Source organism: Mus musculus, chromosome 3, assembly GCF_000001635.26.
Source record: "Mus musculus strain C57BL/6J chromosome 3, GRCm38.p6 C57BL/6J".
Taxonomy (NCBI): Eukaryota; Metazoa; Chordata; class Mammalia; order Rodentia; family Muridae; genus Mus; species Mus musculus.
The window spans coordinates 147,993,268-148,019,534 of NC_000069.6; the positions used below are offsets into that span (position 1 = coordinate 147,993,268).

General features: G+C 41.6%; 1 long non-coding RNA gene across 2 annotated transcripts in view; it reads left to right on the plus strand.

Moving 5' to 3' along the window:
- Window positions 1-26,029, plus strand: part of Gm40175 — a 50,949-nt gene extending 24,920 nt beyond the window's left edge. For both annotated transcript variants that reach the window (XR_001784030.1, XR_001784031.1), the window contains exon 3: window positions 25,787-26,029. This is a non-coding gene — a long non-coding RNA (predicted gene, 40175). The remainder of the gene's footprint in view (window positions 1-25,786) is intronic.
- Window positions 26,030-26,267: the final 238 nt, after the last annotated feature.

Genomic DNA, 26,267 nt, shown 5'->3' on the forward strand with positions numbered 1-26,267 from the left:
GCAGCCAGGAAATGACTTGAATTTGCAGAATACTGAAGGAACGTGGGAGCTGATGGGAAGTAGAGGCTGATCAAGCAGAGAGCTGTGGAAGCCTGCTGCTGTCCTTGTTGCCTGTGGGTAGAAACCTGCTGCCAGGGGAACCCAGCTCCCTAGTGCCGGTTCCCTGCAGAGAGGGTTGCCAATCAGAGAATCAACAGGAGGGTTAGTTGGGACTGAGGTGTAACACAAAAACAAATGGGTCTTTACATCTCTTCCACAACTGTCTCTCTCTCTTCTCTCCTTCTCCCTCTCTCTGACCTCGCCCCCACCATGACATAGCCTTACTAAAGAAAATGAGCCAGGAGCCATAGCTACTCAACTAGGAACCGAAGCGCTGGAATCCTACGGCATTTCAGGTGTTCCCATTGCACCCGCTGCGCCCATAGAGAAATCTCACCCATGTGCAGATCGTTTTACATCTGCCTCAGAATTGATTCGACTCAAATATGGACTTAAAAATTATTACTCTGTGTGTGTGTGTGTGTGTGTGTGTGTGTGTGTGTGTGTGCACGCGCACGCGAGTGGGCACGTACACGCGCATGCCTGTACAGACATGTGGGTGTCAGAAAACAAGTTGCAAAGGCTAGCCTCTCTTTCCATCACATGGGTTTTAGGATTGAACTCAGGCCCACAGGGTCAAGTATGTGTTTATTGAACAGAACAACTCGTGTGTGACTTGAAGAAAAGTTATAAAGAGAAAGAGGTAAATAAAAAAAACAAAACAAAACAAATTACAGTGAGGAAAATGTGGCCCAACAGGGATGGAATCTCATCCTGTGAAAGTCCTCTCCAAAAGAAAATTTTAAAAATGTCTGGAATAACCAGAGAAAATGAAGCTATCAAATACGCACGTGAGATAATACGAAGGAGACTCAGGATAAAAAGAACCAAGAAATCAAAATTATGACTGCTAATTTAAAAAAAAAATCAATAGAATTGTTAAAGTTGGTTAAAAACAAATTAGAGGAACTGATGTCACAAATGTTTGTAAAAGAAGTGAGAATGCATAAGGATGATTATTTTATCTGGTAAGTCCTATTTCCAATCTTCCAGAATTGGATGAAAAACAGAGTGTTTACTCTATGTAAATATTTAATGAAACGATCCCAGAATAGAAATAACACATGGTTTTGGAGACAATTGGCCAAAGGGGTGTGGGAACATAGTAATAAATAATTATTAAAGTACAAATTAAATATTTTATATATCATTATGAAATTTTAGAACACTAAAAATACAGAAACCTCAATAATCTCCAAACGAAAGGTAGGAAGAGAAAGCAATGTTGAGAGGAAGGGAAGGAAGATAAAGGAAATTCCTTATTTAAAACAAAAGGCATTTGACAATGTAATTTGAGTAATTTGAGTTACTGACATTTGACAATGTTTTTTTTGGTATGAGGTGCTAAAATTTTATAGAGAAATGCCTTTCAATTTAAAAATAAAATAAGCTTAGATCGGAAAACTTTATATTGAACCAAACTAAAATTCTATATCCTAGACCAAAGATTGTAGACACCGTTATGACTGCTCTTAGAGATTGCTGTAGTATTCTTAGGGAGTTAGTAAGCAACAAAGGTCTAACTGAGCACAACTACGGAGGTTGATATGATACAGGGGACACCCAGCAGTTGACCATGGCAAGAATGAAAAGACTTTCAGTATGAAGATATCCATATGGCCTTGGGTGGCAGCGACTGCTGACATTATTAACCAACAAATGAAGAAAGAATCAGGTTACCACAGTTCACGTGGGTACGTTCCCCATGTCATCTACGAACCACCGAGGAGACCAGATCCCTTGAAAGTTTCTAGCATCTTTTTATAAATGCCACTTGGCAGGTTGGAGATCTGACACTTTAGTGCCTGAATTTGGATGGGCATTCAAAATCAAAGTACAGTAGACAAGACAGAGAATAAGGAAATGAAGGTTTTGGATCTGGATAGCAATTTAAGGACTGGATGAGAAAATCCAGCTTGACTCTCTAGGATGAAGAGTGTTTTCCACTGCAGTCAGCACAGAACAATCTGGAACACAGGAAAATGCTGTTTAGAATCCCCACAGAAGGTCTCATCCCTCCCTCTGCAGCAGAGCAGCCACTGCTGCTGCTCCTACTCCCATCTCCAGTACATCACACTTATCCTGCTTCCCTGTATTCCCTACTTTATGCTACCCCCAACTCCAGCGGTCAGTCCCTGGAAACCTACAGGTCACTGGGAATAAGCGAGCTGCAAACCTTTACTCCTCCTCAGCATCTCCAAATCCAATCCCCAGGCTCATCCTTAGCTCTGCAGCCAGGTGCCAGCTGAGACCTCTCTCCATCCCCTCTCACCCCATCTTCAGAGGACTATACAGATCTTCCCCTCCAAATGTCCCTCCTCCAATGGGTTGCATCCCACACCTCAACTAGAGCAGGCACTTGGTGCTAGCACACAGGCCACTAGAACCTGTCGTCTAACCTCAGAGAGTCACGTCTCCCTTCTCTTCTCCATGTCTAGTCCTCCAGTCTCTTCCCAGCTCTGGAGAGGAACTTTGGCTTATCCTCACTCTCAATCCAAGGAATGAGGATTCCCTTGGGACTAGCTTTGTAGATCCAGATGGGCATCCTGCTTTATTCCCTCCTGTGAACTTCCTTACCCCTACCCCCAGCCCATTCCCATTCCTAAGTGTCAATGCCCCATAATCTGAAACACATTTTACCTGGAATCCCCAAAATGGTCAGATCTATTAGGACCATGGATAAATTACCTAATCCTGTGACCACAGCCCTCAGAATCCTGAGTCAGAGTAGAAAGAAACCAAGCAACAAAACATCAACTGACAGTGACAAGGCCAGATATCAGCACCTAGAATGACAGTCTTCCTAATTTCATATGCCTAGACACTAGTGTGAAAACACAATCAGTAACAGACAGGAAAATATGTCTCTGCTAGAACTAAGCAAGCCTGCTACAGCAGGTTCTGAATATTCCAACTTGGCTGAAACACAAGAATAGACCTTAAAACACCTTTTTTTTTTTTTTTTTTTTTTGAATACGAGACAGGTCTTTAAACAGGCAATGCATAAATGCCTTAAAGAAATCTACAAACACACAAACAGTGGAAAGAAACTAATAAGACCATTCAAGACCTGAAAGTAGAAATGAAGAAAATTTAAATTAAGAGAATTCCGAAAATAAAAATTAAAAAAAAAATTAGGAACTCAAACAGGAAGCACAGAGGCTTCACAACAATATAAAAGATGGAAAAGAGAATCTCAGACATTGAAGATATAGTAGAAGAAATAGACATCTCGAACAAAGAATATGTTAAATCTAAAATACTCCTGGTACAAAACATCTAGAAAATCTGGAAAGACAAAATTTAATAAAAGTGGGAGAAGAAGAAGAAGAAGAAGAAGAAGAAGAAGGAGGAGGAGGAGGAGGAGGAGGAGGAGGAGAAGGAGAAGGAGAAGAAGGGGATGAAGGGGAAGGGGAAAGAAGAAGAAAGAAGAAACATAGGTCAAAGAACAGAGAATAAGAAAATATTGTCAACAAAATCTTAGAAGAAAAAGTTTCTAACCTAAAGAAGCAGATGTCTATAAAAAAGAAGCACAAAAGAAGGTAAAAAAAAAAAAAAAAAGAAGGTAAAAGAAGCACAAAGAACACCAAATAGATTGGACCAGAAAAGAAAGTCTTCTCAACACATAATAATCAAAACACCAAACAAAAAGCTGATCGATGAAGTAATATTAAAATCTGCAAGGAAAAAAAATGTCCAGTACCATATACAGGCAGACCTATTAGAATTTCGTCTGACTTCTCAGTGGAGACTCTCCAAGCCAGACGGGCCTGAAGAGATGCACCACAGACTCTAAAAGCATACAGATGCCAGTCCAGACAACTGTACCCAGAAAAACTGTGAATGCAGATGTGAATGAATGGTTCCATTCTACTCTGATTTCCAACTATTATATTTAATTGATGAGTGAAATACAAAAACTGAAGTTTTTGCATTACAAGTCAAATCTATTAACCTTAACACGTAAAAGTTACATAAAAATTACAAGTACCAAAAGAACTGAAAGGAGATCTGAGATTTAATAAAATCCTTATTATTGGAATCAGATATTCTCTCATATTGATCTCATCAAGAAAAATGACAAAGTTATAGATTTAGGGCATTATGAAACTAAGCTGCAGCCACAAATAACCTACGTTTTTATGTCCTAATAGGAATGTACTTGGTAATGTTTTTAATTAAGCAAGTTGTCATTAAAGAGTCATTTAAAATCAGCCAACAACTAGGAGATCTTTATTTTAAAATCAAGCTAAAACAAAATGTATTTGCGAGATTATGTTTGTCAGAAGCAGGGAGAAGGCAGAGCTTATTTCTGTTTAAGTCTTAGCATGCTCTATGCACACCCATGACAGTACCCACGTGTCGTGTGCTCCTGTTTTTTTGTTTTTTTGTTTTTTTTTTTTTTTTTTTTTTAGCCCACTGAGAGTTTGCTTTTGTCACAGGAATTTTGACGAAGTTTCTGTTTTGAGTTTTGAGAAGTCTCCCTTTGCTAGGTGCAGCCTCTTTAAGTGTGCAGTTGCTGGAAAGGTAAGACAACGACTCAAAGCTTAATCTAGGCAAACCTAGAATGATGCTGTAACAGCTGGGTCTCTGGTTTACAGAACAGACACAGGCTGACTGAAGAAACAGGAAGCCTCTGTCAGAGGGAGACGGCACCATCCATCACACATGTGCTGATGCTATGCTATCCACCCATGCTCCATGATGTTGTGACACGATGTCCTGAGAATGTCGGGAGCTAGCACAGCTCAGTTAGGAGGAACTTACTAAGAAGTCCTTAAGGAGAGTGTGTTCTGCCTCCTTGGCAGGGGTGGTGCCAGGACTTTGGACTCTATTTTGCTGGATACGATGCCCTTCCTCCCCAGGTGCCATGGGAGGCGATTGCAGAAAAAATAATAGTCCTGATAGCTACACCAGTTGTGCCCACAAGCGCACAAATGACAAGTACATCAAACTGACACAAATGTAGATCAAAACTGGATTCCATTACTAAAAGCGGAACGTAGGGTGTGATGTCAACCAAAGTGATCGGATACCGTTTCCTTAAGCACACAGCTGAACCGCCCAGTTTGGGGCTTTAACTATGATGGAACATAAAAGAATGTTTTCCAAGCTCCAACACTAGACAGGCAGAGGCTCAGCCAGTTTCACCTCCAGCCACACCCCGTTCTCTGTATTTCCCTCCATATTAGAATCTAAAAGTATTTCTTCAAAGACGACTCCAGATGCTCTGTCCCCAACATGGCCAGTAGTAGTCAGTTAAACTGCAAAGGGCTGCAGAGATGGCTTAGTGATTAAGAGAAGTGGTTAGGATGACGTGGTTTCCAGAAGACCTGAACTTGGGTCCTAGAACCCAGGTCAGTAACTCACACCCATCTGTAGTAGTTCTAGGGGATACACCCCCTCTGCTGGCTCCTCCACATACAGGAAAACAAATGGCATATATTCACACAGACACGTACATATTACAGATAAATTAAAAAATAATAAATCTTTAAGAATAACCTAGGTCATTTCACAAATGAAGATAGTATTACAAGAAAATAAGGAAGAATTTAACTACAGTCTTCTATTACTGAAATACAAACTGAACTATCTTCTATTTAAAAAAAATAATTTGAATATGTTTAAAATGAATCTCTTGACTCCCTTCTCATTGCCCCTAAAGATATCTCAAACTCCTGGGCTTTTCCCCTCCTTTCTGTCTGCCTCTGCCTTTCCTTCTGGGACTCTTGTGTTTGCAGTTTCCTCTGACAGGCTGAGGCTTAATTTTCTACACAGACTGTCTCTTGGAGTCCCAGGTGTTCTCTGTCACAGGAGCCTTCACGGCTGACTCAGGTACCTGTCTCAGTAAACTGGAGGTCTCTAGACACCGTGACGCCTTCCATGCCGGAAAGGCCAACACCTCTCCTGCATGTTTGCCATCGCATTCCCTCCAGGTGTCTGTAACTGTGGCTGCCATTTACTAGGGGCACAAAATAAATACTTGCCTAGCAATCAATTAGTATGAAAATTCAGTTTAAAGGTGAAAGGGTTTACCTTCAGAATGCAAGCTTATTTTTATTGGTAGATAAAACAAAAACAGTTAGCTTTTTGCAAGCCAGCGTCTCCTGTCATGCCTGTGTTTGATTGTTTACGGCTGTTCTCTGTCCGCTCCTCAGCTGAGGACTGACATCTTAGGACTTTATTTCCCAGAATTCCGGGATCGTGGCTGTTGGGGAATGTCTGAAGAGTAACTAAGAGAACCGGCCTTTTAAAAGCCTTGGGATGAGTGGGTTTATTAGGCATGTAGCAAGCAAAAAAGGAAAGAACGACAAGCACAGCTGGATGCGGCAGCAGAAGGAGAGCTAAGTGATGAGTCAATCACTCACAGCATCCTGCACGTCCAGTGGATGAAGCAAATGGTACCGCCTCCTGACCTGTCCAAAGCTGTGGGCCGGGCAGAGCAGTCTGTCCTGGATGGGGTGTGTGCTTCCATTCCCACGGCAATGCTGATACCACGGGATAACCAATAGTATTTCTGCAGGGAAGGACGTCTCCTAATGTTTTCAAGAGCATCGTGTTTTGAATCTTGGGCTGATTTGCCATTTTTCTTTCTCCCTGACACAGGGTCAGGGGCCAGCCTGACATGAGACAGGGAATTCTTGGCATAAACATGCGTGTCAGAGACAAGGGAGGGTCTCCTTATTCCCAGGGTCTGCTTTCAACAAACTTAAATAGCACATGACAATTAACCAATACAACTTTCTCATTATTTACCTCAGAGGAGAGCCATGACACCCAAGACACTCAAGCAAAAAGCAAAACCCAGAGGCCCCGCAAGCTCTTCTGGTGATGGCAGGCTACTGGTCTCCTAGAAGCAGGATCACACCACAGCCACCACACGCCTAGTTCCGACTTTTGTGTTTCTCTTCTTTGCTTGTGACTGGACAGCTTATGAGACTGCCTACAGCTCCCACCTCTCATGTAGCCCATGCTAGCCCTAGATGCATAAGTATCCAAGGATAACTTAAACCATCGCTGCCTTAGAAATGTTGTTTAAAAGAGGACATAAGAAAGGTTTCAGTGCATTGGTATAATGCCAGTTCTTTACGTCAAACCCCTGACTGATGAATCTAAACCAACAAATAACCACACTTTGGCATATGAATAGCAAAACCACAAACTCTAATGTATTCTAATTTCATACAAAACTGATAAACTATACATGAATGTAAAGCAAAGAAAACATTAGCTTAAATTAAAATTTAAAAATTATGATTTGAAATTTTAAAATTTTAAATATTTGAATAAATTTAATGATAACTTGCTACCAAGATTATTTTCCTGCAATGAGTAATATTAGTAAATACATTTCTTCTACAGATTTTTTTCTTACCAAATGAATATAAATTTGTAGTTATATAAAAATAATTCAGATTATTTTAACTATTAGAGATACATCAGTGGGGCTAGAAACATGACTTAGTGGTTAAGAGCACTAATTATTCTCCCAGAGGTCCTGAGTTCAATTCCTATCAACTGCATGATTGCTCACAAACATCTGTAATGAGATTTTATGCCCTCTTCTGTCATACAGACTGGAAGACAGAACACTCACATACATGAATAAATAAATCTTTTAAAAAACGCATCAAAATATCATTTATTGATAAATTTCAAGTAGCAACTGCTTAATTATTATTTTTTCTTTTTTGATTTTTTTTTGATGCATGGTTTTTCCTGTGTAGCTCTGGCTGCCCTGGAACTCCTTTTGTAAACCAGGATGACCTTGAACTCATGTGGATCTGCCTGCCTTTGTCTACCGAGTGCTGGGACTAAAGGCATAGGCTACCATACCCAGAGTGTTTAATTATTTACTCAACATTATTTAAAAAGATGTTAACAAAATATATAATAAATATGTAGTACATCCATTTGAAAGGTTGCTAAACAGAATAGAATTTTTCTGCAAGCATGGAGAAGGGACTACAGTGAGAACATATTCATTATCTCTATGTGAAAACGGGGTTTTATTAGTTTAGGACAAAAGACACAAGTTAGTGTGAAAGACCCATTCCCAACCCCCCACTGTAACGTGTGTCCACCACGTGTCACACCCAGGAGAACGCTGCAACCTGAGAAAGATGAAATCTGCTGCTTGAAGTATTTTTGCTAAAGGCAGTGTATCTACTTGAAAAGTTTGTTCCCAGGGAAACTGACCCTCACCCCTGTAGTACCTGTGGATTCCCCTGCTGGTTGTAAAAGCCTTAGCACTTTAAAACTATGAAGCTGAAAGAAACTGTGCACCAAGTTGACTAAGTCACCTGCCTCCCTCCATCCCAACTCAATCTCCTAAAAGGAAAATATGACAATGAAATAAACGTAATGAAAATAGGTTCCCAGTTGTGGTATGTTAATGTTAAATGTTGTAGCATGTGCCCAGATCAAGGTGATGATGTTAAAATGTCTGCTCCATGCATGGCATTTATTTGTATACTTGGAACTCACTGTTGGCGAAACTGCTGCCCAATCAATCCCACCTGGACCCAGACTAAAATAGAAAGAGAAAAGTTCAAGATAAATGTGAAATTTTCAACTGGTATAATTCTAAAAGTTTAGTGAGGCAGGGTGAAAATGAGGTCAAGGAAACTGGAGCGCTTTGATCAGATGCAGAAACCCTTCCTCGTTTGCTTCCTCTCTTCTAGGTGTTAAGACAGATACAAATTCAACTGGGAGATCGCATGGTTTCCAATCACAAAATGTCTTCAATAAATTATTGGATCCATGGGAGGCAGGCGTTCTCAGAAATCAGCATAAACAGGCCAGGTGTGTTTTCTCTCAGTGGCCAGCAAGGTCCTACTTGCTTGCCTGCTATAACCCTGTTTTGAGATTTGGATTAGCAGCTTCAGGCACAGAGTAAGCATGTCAATGTGTGTAAAGTAAGGCTAGGATATAAAATGGGCCTTGAGACATTTGTGAGTGATGGATAATCTCTGTGATCTAAGGACACCTCCCCACCCCCAAATTACTGCACTGGGACTGAACTCCTATGAAGGGGCTGAGGCGAAGTCTTAACCAAATAAGAGAAGAAATGAATTAACAGTTGCCTTCTTGAATGCTCTCTGTGGCTTTGGCTTCCCTTGACACTCAAGACAGCATTCCTGGTCTGCTCTTATTATATTAGCAATAAGACGTCATCCCCGGAATCAGGGGCTGGTCTTCACCAGGCACCAGCCCTTTCATACCTTCATTTGAGACTTCCCAGGCTCCAAATGAAGTTTGCGTGCTTTTTAATCAGCCACCTAGTCAGTAGTCTTTGGCACCACGTGCCCAGAAGGATAAAGCCAACTTGTGACATGACAAGGGACAGCATTCACCAGGAATGTGGTCCTCTTTCAGTAACAGGTGAGTACAGGTGGGACTAGAAAGGAAAAAGAAAAGCAAGAAGTCCACGGTCCCCTCTGTAGGGAAAGGCTGGGTTTATTAAAGGTCAACCAGCTCCTTGACTGTAGAACTTCTTGTGTGCAAAATAATTTCAGGAGGGGACTATAAAATGCTAGGATCCAATTTGCAAAATGTCTGTGTTGCAGAAAAATGGCAAAACGGCATACCCAACAATCTACTGTCAGAATGTGTTTAACCATCTTGACTTCCTGGCCTCTCTCTAAGCAACTAGTTCAAATGTTGCTCATGGCCGGGCCAGTAACTGTTTTCTGTTGCCACATTTAAACACTGGAAGCAAACACATCAAAATGCTGGGTATCTTTTTATCCCTTACCAATGTCCTTGCTCCCTGGTAAAGAAACCATTGGAATGTTGCCATTTTAATTAGGCTTAGCTACAAAAAAAAGCCTTAATCTGCCATTGAGATGTATATTTGCCTGTTTTATGAAAGCGCAGTGGATAGAGAAAGGTGGCTTCCCATTTGCAGGAATTATGTAATAGCGCAGATAAACCTCTTCCAAGGGAGTTTCACAATTTACAGCAAATTTGAAACATAATTGATGATTTTGAAACTCTTGCCAAAATAAAGAACAATTTTTATGTTATTTTTAATAACCAGATATTTTTCTATCATTATTAACGTGATTATTTCTTGGAATACTTTTAGTTAATACAGTGTTTTGTGATTAAAAGGATTTCCCAGTTGTATACCCAATACTTTTCTTAGAACAAACAGCACTAGTTCTTAAAGAAGCCCCATACTGACTGACATGCGATTAGCCTGCTAGCAGTGCACTGACTTTTAGTCTAAGAAAATGATGGTGAAGACTTTGAAAATTTAAGATACTTTTTCCTCTTGTAATTTCTTAAGAATTAATTGTATATACTTTTGTTCCAAACGATTCTGGGTTTGTAGAATTGTTTTGGCCAAAAGATTCATTTTGACATAATTCATTTCTAAAGAAAGAAAAAATCATGAACGTGCATGATTATCCTGCATGGGGCTTCAGAGCTGGGCACGGTGCCACAGCTTTAATGCCAGCCCTTGGGAGGCAGAGGCAGGAGGATCTTTCTGCCTTTGAGTCTAACCTGGACTACAGAGCTGGTTCCGAGGCAGCCAAAGTTGCCTAGTGAGACCCTGCTTGTAAGCCCAATGCTTAGCCTGAAGATCTGATAAATGTGTACATTTAGTACCTGTTTTATAGAATGATATGCTCAGGGATTGGTTCGTCTATGGATGTCTTAGAAATTGCATGTAGGGACTGGAGAAATGGCTCAGTGGTTGAAAGTGCTGATAGCTCTTACAGAGGATCTAAGCTCTATGCCCAGTACTACCATTAGGCAGATCATAACGCCTTGTAACTCCAGTGCAGGGGGATCTGATGCCCTCTACTGGCCTCATTAGGTGTTTGCATGTGCATCTCTGTGCACACAATCAGAAACCAAACCAAACCAACAACAAAACCCAACAAACTTGAATAATTAAAAATAACAAAAGGCATACAGGTGTAGAAAGAAAGAGGCAAGGACCAGAATCGTCATGGTGGCAGTTAAACCTGTCTGCCCATCATAGCCTGATTGATTTTAGAAAAGCCCCAGACCTCTCTGAGCCTCGGCTTCCTCAGGCAGGGAAGGCAAAAACAGACAGACAAATAGAATATAAACAGACAAGGATCACCAGCTCCTCAGAAAGGTGGTTTTAGAGACCAAGGGGGTTAACATTCAGGAAGGGCTTCAGATATTGCTCCACACGTAGTTACTATTAAATAGACTGGCTTTCCCTCCCCAGATATAAAAATTGCTTCACATTGTCCCCTTTCACCTTACCCATGTTGGCTCAGCTCCCGTTTTTGACTGAGGTAGCTGTCACTGGCTGTTATCACTGAGAGCTTTGAATGAGTGGCATGGGTCCTGTGCTGGGAACGGCCAACTCTGTAGGGCCTTTAACTGTGAGTCTGCTGCGGATGCTTGATCTGAAAGTACCAAGACTCCAGGAAAGTTGGCATAATACTATGTTCAACTTTTCAGCAAATTAACAAGTCCATGGTTAATCTTTCTTCTAAAATAGTATTAGGTGAAACCATCAGGGGGCTAGTTTTCTACCAATGTGCCTATGACAAATGCCTGAATTGCCAAAAGAAAAAAAAAATCTCCTCACACAGTGCCTCTCTAACCTGACTCTCACTTATAAAAACATAGTCCTGGACACTTACTCTTTTCCTTATTAACTATACACTATACATGTGAAAAATATTTTTTCTTAAATTTATAAAACGAGCCAGTTACTTGAGACTTCTGTTTCTCATTAAAGTGAAACACTGCAGGGGAGTGCTTAAAATAGTGATCAGCCCTTGAAGTACGAGGTGGAAGATTCCTAGGTGGAAGCAAGGCTGGCTTCTTGTTTTTGTCCTTACCCACACACTCCATGCCTTCATTCCCAAGTATCATGCAATGAGCTCCATCAACCTACCAAAGTCTGGAGATGAGGCAGGACAGAGAGACACAAGAAAATTAAAGGCAGACAGGTAGGGAGAGGAACCCCCAACCCTGGAATCTGCTTAAAATCTTTAACCAGATGAGAGGAGAGAAAAACAGAAAAATCCACAAAAGTTTCTAGGAATATTGCCTCCCTGGAGACAACAGTCCTTTTACATAGAGACATGTCATGAGAATGTTAAAACAATAATAAACCTTGCTTAGTTAGACCTGTGAGTTTAAACTCTCTGCTTTCCCAGCTGTAAGTCCGAATGTTTTAAACAACCATACAAATTAGACGCTAAACTAATTTGTCTACAGTCAAAACATGGAATGAAAATTCCTTGGATATTTAAGATATATGGTTTTATCAACTGATGTTCCTGTTCAGGGAACCTGAAAATTTATTCTATGATTCTATTTAGCAAACATAATATAAAATAATACAATTTTAAAAAAAAATTAATAAAAAAAAAGCTGTCATCCCTTTAAACAAAGTAACTTGAAAAGCTCCCAAGGTGGCATAAATGGCTTTTGTGGAGACCCGAAAGAAGACTTTCTGGAGAGCCCACACTCACAATCTGTATACACTTTCTGAGCACCTCTCTGATAATGCCAGGGCTGAGGCTTGAATCCACATTAAAAAAAAAATTCTCCTCTCAATATACTCCAACTCTGCTGCATGCTGTCTCATCATGAAATTCTTTGCTTCAGCAGAGTCAGTGACAGCTGGAGCATTGCGCTTTGAAAAGGCTCCTCCTCCAGCTGCTGCAGGTCGCCCTGCGGAGCTGTCTCTCACTCCTCCGAAGAGCAACATGTTATATGTGGTAGATCCCTAGCTGGACAAACTGCTTCAGGAAACATACACATCCCTGCCTTGTTGGACTGGCTTTCTGGGGAGGATTAACTAAATCAAGATGAATAACATCACCACCCTGGAACTCAGACCTGTATTCGACAGTATTACAGTAATTTCATTACAGCAGAATATACGTCTTGAATATGTAGGAAACTGGTGTGCTACATTCTCAGCAATGACTGAGAGTTTTCTAAGGCTGAGGCTCACAGGGTAAAGTCCCAGCCGGATGACGTACATTTCCTCCGTGCCTGTGACAATCCTCATGGTAGCTCTTGGAACGTTCATCTTTTTTATGATTAGAACAGAGGGTCCAGTGTCTTGCTGACTAAATTGCTCTCTCTGATGTCTGATGTACCCACCCACCATGTCAGACTCTCTAGTACGAATATGTAGGTCCCTTTAAACCAGTAGGTTGCACATCAAACTTCAGGTTTGAAGCTCTGGAAGATTCTCAAGGATGAGAAGTTAAAGTCTCCCCAGGTCCAACCCAACCTTTCATTCTTCCAGAGGGATAAATCAATTGGCACGTACTTCACTGTGTTGGGGTGTTTCAGATGGGAACTTACAAACTTAGACTCCTTTGCTTTGTAATGACATTAAAGGTCTCATGTGGTATTTGATCTAAGGGCTGGAGACTGTCCTTAAACCTTGAGGCATTTCTGCTTATCTTGACGTCTGCATGAGGGAATGTTTGGACGCTAGTAAGTCAGGCTAGTAAGGTTTTGATCATCCACACAGAATTATGAACCGTAAATCCTTAGGAAGCACTTGCAGAATTGACATTGTCTATAGCTACAGATTATCCTATATGTTTGTCCAGTGTCTTTTGCCCCATTTTCTTCTTTTGTAATAAAAAATAAGGACCTTATGTGCTTGTCAGCATTGTAACATGGCATCGTTGATCGGGTGTCTTAGGTTTTGTTGTTGTTTGTACTTTTATTTTGTCTGTGAATGTGTTTGTGTTTGTGCGTGTGTGGGTGCATGTGTATGTGTGTGTACATGTGCACATGTGCCTAAAGAAGCCAGAGGACAACCTCAGCTCTGGTATGGAGTAAGTTATCTCCCTAGGCTCAGTATCTTGTTTTTTAATAACTTCTGGTGTACTAGCGTAAGACTCAATTTTAGCATCATGACGTGTCACATATTGGAGCCTCTGGTGATGTCTTTGTGTTAAAGACCCCAAAGACTTTTTGAAGACTTCAATAAAGTTATTCTCATTGCCCTGTGCCTGGTTGAGTCTGCCTGGATTACCCCCTGCCCTGAACTATATTATAAACATTCATCTTTGTATTTCAATTTCTGTTTTTTTTTATGCTTTTCTTTTTTATGTTATTACTTTCAACTGCTGCTTCCTGCATTGTTCATGATGAGTTGATCTATCTTTCTGGCAAGAGAATAAAGAGGGGGGAGTGGAAGTGCAGTAGGGGAAGAGGGGAGGATGGAGAAGGGAGACAAATTCTCAAAATCAACATTTAGATGTCACCGTGAATGATCTGAGATTAGAGCTCACGGCAGAAATCACCAAGAACCGCTTAAACCACTTTGTATTGCACATTTGGGATTTTATGTGTTCAAGAAAAAGCTTTATTCAAGGGTCCATTTTCATTTAACTGTAATGAAGAATCCTGTGGGATCATTGTACCCAAAATTTCTCCACCCCACTCACAAATCCCATATGGAAATTGTCCTGTGGGAAATGGCCATGGAATTATGGGAAAGGATTGAAACACAATTTTAAAAAATAGTCATATATATATATATATATATATACTTCTCTGTAATATCAGAATATTTCCTATTGTAAGTCTTTTGCAGCTCTCCAATGGAGGTGCATTTTCTATTCTGTTTATTTCCTTTATTATGCTCACAGACCTATGCAACAGAACCCTTTTCCACACACATCTTCATAATTAATTTCATAAGCTCCTTGCAGCCTGAGAATTTAATTTTTGTTTTCTTGGAAGTTAATAGCTCTGTAATAGAACAAATACAGGGGGTAGTTCCTGTGAATAGAGATGCCACATTTTTATGCACCTGAATGAATCTCCCTTTCTGTGTTTAATGTGACCTGTGTTTTCTGCCAGAACTCTTAATATCACCCCATTCATCATTCTGTTCCCATGGGTCCTTTGTTTATCCCCACCCCATCCCCAAACTCATTCACTGATAAAGTATAATTTTATTTCCCTCATTTTAGGTTACATAATTTTTGGAAAGAGATATAGTAAAGAACCTTCAATCCCTGTTTGATTTGAATGTTGACTTCTAAAATAGGATGCAATGTAAAGTTTCAGATTCTACAATGGCTGTCACACAGGGAGGTAGATACATGCATGCACACTCTTGTGGGACACACCTCTGCTGTCTCATTGAGCTTTGCTCTTGATACTGGACCAATGCCAAACACAGCACATAGCAAATGTTCATTGAATAACCGAAAGCACCTAGTGATTCCTATGCAGTTCTGCATATGGACTGGACTAGTTAAAAATTTTATGTATCAAAAATTAAATGTGAGCAATTCAGTTAAGGAATTACAGCAAAGCATGGCATGTTCTGAATAAATGATCCCCTCGGACCAGCTTACATTTTTTTCTATTGACTCCAATTACTCTCAAAAGTCAGCAGCACCTGCCATATACTCACTTCACCACAGAAGTTGAGTCTCATGATATAAAATTTTCAGTCTACTAAGAATTCATACATTTGCTTTTTTTAAAAAAAACTAATTATATAGTATGATGGTGGTCTTCATATTCTCAAGAGAGAAACCCTAGGTTAAGAAAACAGTAAGTTGTTAAACTAAAGTTGAATAATAGTAAGAAATAATAACTATGTTGAGTTCTATTCTAATTTCCCCCCCATTATATATCATTCCCTGCGGAGGGAACCATGAAGATCACTAAGTGCAACCCTATCCTACACTTCTGTTCAGGAAAATAGTACTTTATATAGTGTAAGAACAAAGAAACAGGCAACAGTAATGTCATACATTTGAAGTATTGTGAAAGTACTGTAGTTCTAGGAACCATAACAATAGTATCTTGATAAACATCTCTGTTCAACTCTTTGGATTCATTATTAGACAGTTCTAAAATATTGATATGGTTAAATTCTTCACTTATTAAAATATTCTTTCTTGTGCCATACAGTCAAGATTCCAGTTTGCAACCTTCAAGGTCCTGCAAAATCTAGTTCTCCCAACCTGTCTACCCAAGCTTCCTAACATCCTCCAATCTCTGCGTGGAGAATCTAACCATGCTCAACCTTACTTAGATGATGCCTAGCTTGGTTATTACCATCTCTCTCGCCATGGGACTCTTTTCCACAGTTTCTTCCTTAATCCACTTCCATTCTGTTGAGTCAGCCCAAATGTTACTCTCTTAACCCTTTCTTTTCCATCAGTATCCCACTCATCTGCCCAAAGCAAGGCCCCAGTCATACCCGAAGCTCTCCATATCTGCTTGAACTGAGTCCTAAACTTAGGGAAGATGTAGGGAAATGACCTGCAGTTGAGGACTGGAGAGGACATCCTTGTGTCAAGAAAAGGCAGTGGGTTTCCTGTGTGTGCAGGGGCCATGTGGGTAAAGGATGAGAAGTGGAGGAGATCGCAACTGGGAGAAAACCCTGCGGGCAGAAGGCTTGATGAGCAGTTAAGGTTAAGCACAATGTAGATTTGAATGAAGCCCTGAGATGTTATGATAAAAAGAAACACAAATAGGTAATCTCAGTTCCCTGTTACATGCTCCTGGAAATTATTCCTATGTTTACTGGCTGCCATTTCAGGTTGTGGGAACCTACTACTCTTTACTTAAGGGCTTTCCTAGACAATATTACTTTCTTTGTCTCTGTGCATACCAAAAGAGTAACCACTGTTGGGTAATAAGGCAAAGTGCAAGGGAACTCATCACCACTGTGGCAAGGACATTCAAACCCAGTGCCTTATGGACACTGAGGACATGGCTAAACACTCCTGCTTGCCCAAGCTTAAGGTGAGAAAATTTAGTCTCATGAACCATAGAGTTGCAGTGCTGCTCAGTGAGGTTGAGCATGGGCCCCTTGACATCTCTGTTTTAACTGGGCCTTCTACCTTCTCTGTGGGCATTTCTCCACTGATCCAACACAGTGCTTTCTGATTCACTGTCCCAAATAAACGCTTGGGACTTGTACCTGCTTTCGAAGGCACAGTGAAAACTACAAATGTAGTCACCCAGGGAGGCAAATTCTTAACTTGGATCCTAGAATTAGATTTTTTTCCCTTGCTATATGGAAAAACAATTCCAGTTGTCCTTGATGAATGAGTGGTGAGAATCTCAGGCTTGTGGCCATCAGAGATTAGTAAGACTCATGGGGCTCAGAGCTACAGTTGAAGTGAGCTTATCAAATTTACAGAGACCTCAGTTTCTTTGTGAGTGTGTGTGTGTGTGTGTGTGTGTGTGTGTGTGTGTGTGTGCAGGAAGACAACGGCAAACTGGAGCTAATGTTGTATCATCACTGAAGCATACCATTAAAAGCAAAAGAGCACGGCAGTATCTCCAGGGTTAGTGAGGTATTCTGAATGATGCAGCCAGAATTTGGTTACAAATGGAGAATAGAAGCAGTAGCTACAATCCTCCTAAAGATCCTGAGCCATTTGTTCAGTTCAATTGGAAATCTTGAGCCCTTGTGTCTTTGCATTGGTGTGCATGCCTTATCAGCTGTAGGATCATAGCTTCCTCATCAGCTGTAGGGTCATCACTTCCTCTCTCCTAGTGACCCTGCTTCTGCTCCTTTTGACATGCACTGCAAAATGATGCTCAAGGTCAGTCCAGATCTACCATAAGCCTGACCTTTAGATCAACAGCCAAAGACAAAGCCTGGACCTGCTCTACTGGGAAAGTCAGCCCATGCTATGGAAACAGGACTTTTACATTAAAAGGGCTAATATGTTCAGTAGCACTGAATAATACGTGTGACAATGATCTTAGGGGTTCTGGGCTAATGGGTGGATTGTAAAGCTAGACAAGGAAGATATATTGATATGAAGGCAAGTTTCTGTTACTCTGGATTTAATGTCCTGGCAAGGACCACTGGAGCCACTGCTAATGTACTGCTTGGATAGCTTCTTGAAGTTTGGATAAAAATGATGGCTTACAATAAAAGGTGGATATGCCTCAGTTGTCTTGGCAAAGTGTCTTGGAAAGAATTTTAAAAGTTTCTGGGAGAACTGCTGCATCATTGCATGGCTTGGGTCCTAGAAGTCTGACTAGGACCACAAGGTAATGAAGAAAAGACAGACATAGTGTGGTGGTCTGAAGGAGAATGGCCCCATTGGCTCATGTATTTGAATACTGGGTCTTTAGTTGTTGGAACTCTTTGGGATGGGTTCGGAAGTGTAGCCTTGTGGAAGGAGGGATGTCACGAGGTATGGACTTTGAGGTTTCCAAAACTCACTGCATTCCCAGTTAGCTCTTCTTTTGCCTTGTCTTGACCAGATGTTAGCGCATGACTACTGCTGTAGCATCAGGCCTGCCTGCCTGCCTGCCTGCTATGCTCCTGAACATGATGGTTGTAGACTTTAACCCATTGAAAGTGTGAGCCCCTCCCCCCACAATGAAATGCTTTCTTTTATAAGCTGCCTTGGTCATAGTATTTTTTTTTTCTCATGACAATAGAAACATAACTACGACACACATGGCCACAGAACATTTGGGTTTGAGTGGTCTGAGCTCTTGGGTACAGAAGCTGCAGCGACATGAAAGTTCGGTTTCTCATGATATACAGGGGAAGTATGTTAGTGCATACAGCTGAACAAGGAGGTGGAGTTTATGGTTTACACTTGAACACGGAGGCAAGTCCAGCTAATCTCAGGAGGAGCAGTCTCTGCAGGCGAGCGGTCTTCTGGCTGTAACCATCTGAGGGGAGAAAGCCTCACCCGTCATTTTCAGCAAACACATGGACCAGGAGAAGGCTATGCCATTTACCTGAGCTTGGACTGCAGCAGGCCTTTCCGTTTCCCATGCGTCTAAGGTACTGGGGTCCTTAGCATGGCCATACTTATGTCAAGCAATACACATTCCCTCGGGATATAGCTCACTTCCCTATGGACATCTGTCATTCAGGAATGGACTTAGTGTATCAAATCCAAGGACCCACTTCCTGATTTTGCTGCCTGGAAATTCTCAGAGCACATCCTCTTTACTTAAGGAGCACTGTGTTTTCTGCAATAAACATTTTGCAATACTCTCTTCCTTTGACGCTCATGGCTAGTTTTCCCACCTAAAGCCCATATGCACAGTGGAGATGAAATTAAATTAGTTTTATCCACTTTCCTATCCCAGGCTCAAGTACTTTCCTCACACTTAACCTTTAGATGAAAGGTAAATTTATTTACGTTTTATCCAAACAATTTTGTGTTGTTCTGGAGTAGGTTGAATTCCAATTTTTCTTAACCCTCCACAGGAGTTATTTTGAAAGCCAGTAGGGTAGGAGAGTTGGGAAGTTAGCAAGAACTTAGGTGATACCTTTCTGAGTAGAGCAACGATTTTTTTTTTTAAGGAGGGAAATTTCCAATTTGAATTTAAAATAGGGCTTCAGTGCAGAAAGAAGAAATACTTCTGGGAAAGCTTAACTACTATTTCTTTAAAAAAAGATTGATCTACTAATAATATTTATAACACTGTGGAGCCGTTCTTATAAGGCACCTTTAACTCCAGGAATTCAGATGTGCATACTTTTCCTATAATGCGAGTTTAAGACAGGGATGTATCTTGCACAAAACAAGCAGGTGTGAGAGATTCACACTGAAGAGAAACCTTTGCTTTTTTTTTTTTCCTGCAATGTCTGTACCTTCAGCTGTCGTTTCTAGTTGCCACGAATGTCCTGTCTGATAAGCGTCAGCTCCAGAGGTAGTTCTCCAGGCTTCACAAAGAGTCTTTCCCAACTAGAATATGAAGAAAACAAGACAGACAAATGAGAACAACAGAAACCACTCCAGGCGAAATTGTGAAACTGAGGCAGCTGCCCAGACCTTGGGTTCATCAAAGGTCAAATCAGAGGTGGAAAAATCCCCTCTCTGGCCCACGTTACTGGTGACCGTGAATCTGGATAGATTACTTAACCTCTTACCCAGCCCCTATGCCTCCCCCTGCCCCTCTGATGACACTATTAGTGAATCTCCTTGCAGTGATGATGTGACAATAACTAAATTAAGGACTATTAAAATCTCTAAAGACTGAATGAAAAGATGGGCTTCCTAAAATGATGAATGGCAAGAAAATGTAGAGGAAAGAGCCACAACTAGACAAAAAGATGTTACAATTACATTGTGAGGCACGTGGCACGCTTTAACTGCTGGTGCTAATGATCTTCTAACCATGAGCCTCACCTGAGGCTTTCTCATGTGTGATACTGGAGATTTCTCTACTTGCAGCTTGGTGAAGCTGCCATTCTAGGAAGCCACCAACAGCATTTCTGTCTCTACCTTCTCCCCGTTTTTACAGAGACTTCTGTTGGGGAAAACAAAACAAAAACAAAACAGAAAAGTAGACCTTTTCTTTGCAAAGATACTCTTATCATTCCCCTCCAGAACAAAATTCCGTCCCTTGCCGTCTTTCAGGATGGTCACATTTCCATCCCTCCCCGTAGTTCAAAGTCACAGAGGAGATATAATGGGGTATGGCTGAAGGGCTATAATCCTAAGAATTCCAAAACTTTTCATCGAAGAGCCATTTCTAAAGAGAGCTTTTATCCATTGGCAATTTCAACTGAGAGCTATTCAGTCCGGCTCAGAAGGCACCACATAAAGGCTTTGAAATGGCCTGCTCTGCCGCAGCCCCTCTGCAAGGGCAGAGACACCGACTCTTTGTGGCTTTTTCAGCCCATTTGTGATAGCATGGATGTAAAGAGGAGCAGCTTAGAGATGAACCAGGAGGAAGGGGAATGCCTTTGCCTAGGCCCGATCTATCAGAGCAGTTAATCTCTCCGTTAGCACACTGGAAGAGGCCTCAGTACTATTAGGGATATAAAGTTGAGTTGGGGAATTATGTTCATCCGGCCTGCTGCTGGACAGTGTGAGAGGAGACAATGCTTTGTGAGTATGGGGCTAAAGGAGAAACCATCAATTAACACACAGACACACAGACACACAGACACACAGACACACACACCCAACCTTCATAAGCTCCTACTTTCAATCTTAAGAAAACGGTGAGTTCCTCACTTATGGAAGAGTGTAAGGTGTGGCACAGGTTCGGCATTTGCTCTCTGCTGCCATCTGTATCCCTGCCTGCTTGGCTGGTTCGCGGTTTTTCTGCAAGCTATGCTTTGCAACAAATGAGGAGCCTGCTTAGCAGCTTTTCCCATTAAAGAAAGAAAATGTTAATACCAACTAGTAAGTTTTAAAGTATACTTCTAGTACTTAGTGAGTTATACAGATTGCTATCGTCACCTTAGGAGGGGTAGTGGTAATTTATTTCCATGTCGCTTTAAGCCCACAGGATCAGACAATAACTTCTGATTGCTTCGAGAAAGGGGAAATCGGGTTATCCTGTGAGGGTTGAAAGTCTTGGAAACAACACTTAGCAGAATGTTTTCCAGTTCCATAGGAACACACCAGAATACAGCTTAATTAGTGAAGTTGACAATCCACACTCAGCCTGTATCATGTACAGGAATAGCTATGGAAAAAAGTTGGCTTCCTGTGGTCCAGCTGCCCGCATCATGCCACCTCAGAGAAAAGAAGAGAAACCAAGAGGCTTAGAGAGCATCGTTAAGACTGAACAACTCCCTGCTCTGATCTTGCGGTTACCATGTCATCTTTGATCCAGTTACATCTCTCGTTAGATACCTGCTGAAGAGCAGTGGCCCTCGGGCCATCAGTGCCTGAGTTAGAAGAACTGAAGTACCTTGCTTATAAAGCAACGGCTTATCTTTCGAATCCACTCACCACTCACCAATTCACAAGGACCAAGCTTCTGTAAGGTGCTGTTTTCCTAGGAGTAACTCTTTCTAGGTTTACTCGTGGAATTTTCTTACCTGTAAGATGAAGGCTTCTGGGAGATTTGAGGTGCTGTCATACAGCGAGGAATCCTGGAAGTGTGGCAGCCGCATGTGGGGATCGTTGTGTGTCAATGTAATCCGAATACTCTCATCTCACACATACCCTCGCCTGTCTCTGTCTCATGCCTATCAACCCCTGCTCACCCCTAACATTCCCTTTCCTAGATTCATGACATTTGGTTTGGTTTTGTGACCCATTTAGTTTGACCATGGAGACCTGTGTGACCACTGGATTTGGATTATCCATGGGAGCTTGGTAGGCTCTTGAGTGCGTAGCCAACTGAAGACAATGACTCTGCCCCCAGAAAGTAAACCACCAGTGACAGTTAGGGTCCTGGTGCATAGGGGTGTGACAGTTAGACCTTCCTGTATCCATTTGCAACTTGATCTTCAGGAGAATGGACCCATCAACACTGTTGTAATAGCCTTCTCTATAGTACAGGGACACTTTCCTTAGAATCCATTTCCCTGTTATGCTCACAGTACTAACATCTGAACTTTCTTCCAGTTAAAAATGATGAGGAGAACCAAGCACATTTAGAGAAGGAATTCAGGATGATGACAGAAAAGAATTTCAGTGAGTGGCAGCTCTGTCAAAATGCAAGTCTGTCAGTTGCCTGGTCAATATTGGCTTCACAAGGCCAAGATGTAGCAATAACTTAGGGGTGGTTGGGGAGGCAGTGGCCAGCAGGTCAACCCCCCAGAGAATTGGTGGTTTATTGGGAAATACAAACCATCAGACAATAATTCTCAAGATAGTTCATTACTGGGGATTTGCAGGTGTGCTAAGTTCTGTGGAGAAACAAAACAAAACAAAACTGAAGGCATTGTACTGAATGAGCTGGTCAAGAAGACTGACTAACAGGTTTTCCTTTAGCCTAAACAATAAAAGAAAACCAAGGTAGAACCCGAGGAAGCACGGGAGAACAAGGAATAGCCAGAAATCTTAAGGTGAAAAGCAGAGTAGTAATTTTGAAGAACTGAAGAAAAGAGGCCAGAAATAGCAGCCTGCATCTACCTCTTAGCAAATGCTTGGGGCCTTTCATGCTTCTATCTCCCGAGTCACAGGGGATGGAAATATCCTGTCACAGAATTAAGAGACAGAAGCTTTTCTTTCTTCAGTTTTACAATGGCATTTATTCTTTGAAATGTTCATACTTGTGTACCAGTGTCAGCTAGGGGTAGGGTCTTGGAAGTCCTCCCTCTGCCGTGTCAGAATGTCAAACTGTCTTGCTTTCGTGCACATAAGCACAGCTACCATGAGTTCATGACTTACCTAGAGGACATTTCAGAGCACTCCTATGATTTAGCCATCTGAGGTTCTGTATTCCTGGTTCATGGCTATGCTCTCATTATCAAATGACAACATTCAGTCCTTTCTGGCTTTACAGGACACAATATCTTTTCTTTCTAGAGGAGGAAGTAATGAAGCCCCACCTAGGGAGCAAAGAAACTGGGCCTTAAGTGTCAAACACCTTGACCGTGGACTGCATGGACTGTCCACATTAACAGTAAGAATAAATATCTGCTTTTAGTGATTGTTCAATTCATAGTATCTGATTTATAGTCACCCTAAGGCAAAGGACCCATAGACTCAGAGCTTCTTGAGCAGGTCTAAAGGAACACATCTGGTAGTATATGTTATCAGAGGGAGTGATAGCAAAACAGACAAGGAAGCCAGGAAGCATGACAGTTGGAGCTTCATGAAATACTTAAATTGACTTCTAAGTAGTGGTTTTATAGAGGGATATCTGAACAGCGAGACAAAGTGAATTTGAGACTGTATATAGAGGAATATCAGGCAGAGGGAAAGGGTAGAGCAACTGCCCTGAGGTGAGGGAGGGTGCTTAGAGACATAGAAATGCCCTACATATGGCTTAGGTAATGAAGAAAGCCAAGAAGAGTTGATGAGATCACAGGGTATGTGACACAGTCATAAAGAACCTCACTGGAGAGCGCACACTCTGATGTGGGGAAAAAATGAGTCCCACTTCCAGCCCGCCACAGGGCTAGGCCCACACTGCTGGGTGGGCGTCAGGCTGTGAGAAGCCAAATGCAGTCTAAGGTCCCCACAGAACTGCCGGGTGGCGGCGACCCTGGCTTGGGGTCGAAGGGAAAAGGGTAGGTGGAGAGCCGTGGGAGACTGTAGCTGTGACAGGAGCCAGGGGCCCTGGGGGTGTGACCAGACACCCCTACTGGGTCCCCAGGGGTGGGGGTGAAGGTTCAAGGCCTGTGCTCAACTGGGGACCAGGCTGTCTATGTACAGCTCACTGCTCCACACTCTGACCTTGAATGAACTAGGACTTTGATAGGTTCTGAGCATAGGAGGGCCATGGCTCCATTCACCTGTGAAAAGCCCATTCTAATGTCTATGTAGAGGAAGAAGAGGCTCAGGCAGGGGGGATGCTAAGGAGACTACTCCAGAGACTGCTATCTTTATCCTGAAAGTAAGGGTGATATTTTTAAGCCAAGGAGATAGTCTTTATTAAAATATTGTAACATATCCTACCATAAGCCTCAGTTTATCTATTAATTTAGAATCCCATTGCCTTAGTGAAATTAAACACTCTCCTATCCTATATTAGTGTAGCAATTAATCACTGCTAAACTTCACTTTGATTTCTTTTTCTTCTTTGTTTTTTTTGTTTTGTTTTGTTTTGTTTTGTTTTTTTCAACTTGTAGCCATTTGGCCTGGATATTAGTTCCCAATTCTATTTTAATGTTAGAATAAATGGGACTAATTTTAGCTGTAATTACTCTATTAAGAAAACACTTGGACTAGGCTTCCTAGTCACAAAAAAATGCCTTGAATCCCCGGGGCACGCTTGTGTAGCATCAGTGGACAACATGGAAGTGCATGTAGACTTAGGATCTCAGCACCTGCTCTTCAGGGTTGGCAAGAATCCCAGGAATACTCATTTGAGATTGTCTGTCCCCTTCTCTAGATTACACAAACTTCCAGTGATTGTGATATTTTTGGTTGATGGAAACATTCCCATTTCATCTCCCTGTGATATAGATCTCTCCCATAGCTTCCGCGGGCAGGATGATTGCTGCTGCTCTGTACCACGAAGACATTTCACCATAGCAACTGAACCTTGATGCTTAGCTGTGTGTGACTTTTTTTTTTTTTTTTTTTTTTTTTTTTACTTGTGGTGTAGCTAGCTCACTGGTACTACAGTCAAGAATTTATTTATTTATTTACTTACTTACTTATTTATTCTGTCTTTGAAATTCTCAGATGCCAGCAAACTGCTGTCTTCCTTGCCAGAGGACCAATGCTTGGAGTTCACATTAGAACTCTTGGATTTACATGATCCTGAACTAGCCAGACTACAATGTGTGTCACAGCCTTGTATTCTAGATTTATATGAAATACCCTTTTTTATTTCTTACTTTTCTCATGGCCCTGATCAAAGACCTGTCCTAAAAATAATCTAGGAAAAGAAAGGTTTATTTTAGACTCATGGTTAGAGGAATTCTGTTCGCTGGTGGTGGAGAGGCCACCTTGCTAAACCATCACCAGGAAATTCCTGCTGAGGACATATTCTGTTTTTCCTTGCTATAACTGAAAGCTTATAGGTCAGTCTTGATCTTCTTTCTCTGCTAATTTACACCCATGCACAGCACCACTTACTCAGTCTATCAACATTTTGTAATATGTTCAGACAGGGGAAAACGTAGTTTTATTAATTAATATACCAACAATTTCCTAATGTGACAATTCAAGAATAAAGAGATTCATAGTCTCCAAATCCAACCTCCACTTTCATCCTTACCTCTGCAGTAGTGTATTGGCCACAGCATCTACCCACCCCCACCCTGTCCTCATCTCCAGTAGATTCCACAGATCTTCTCCCACTAACCTCTCTAATTGATTTATTCCAGCCCCCAAGTTCACCAGGAACTCCCTGGATACACATAGGCTACTCCTGCTGGAGAAGCGAGTAGACCATCTACCTCTCCATCTGCTCCTCAAGATCCAATTCCATAGCCTCACCTGTGCAATGGAACACACCTGCTGAAGTCTTCCTTCTTCCTGCCGCCACCATTTCCAGTGGATCATAGAGACTCACTCACCTGAACCATTGCTCTGATCTGGCCTCTGAGAACCCACAGGCCACTTCGACCAGAAAGGCAAGTAGGCTAACTGCAGCTCTTCCTATCTCCCCTCATTCCCTCAAGGCCAGTGCCTAGCTTGTATCCCCAGCTCTGTAATACTGCTTTGTTGTAGACTTTCTTCACCTCATGCCCCCATTCCCAGGGGAAAAAAGGGACCCTGCTAGAACACCTTGTATTTCTTCCTTTTATGAACCCCAGAAGCCTGACTAGAGTTAGCTATATCAGATACTGTTGGCAAAATCTTGCT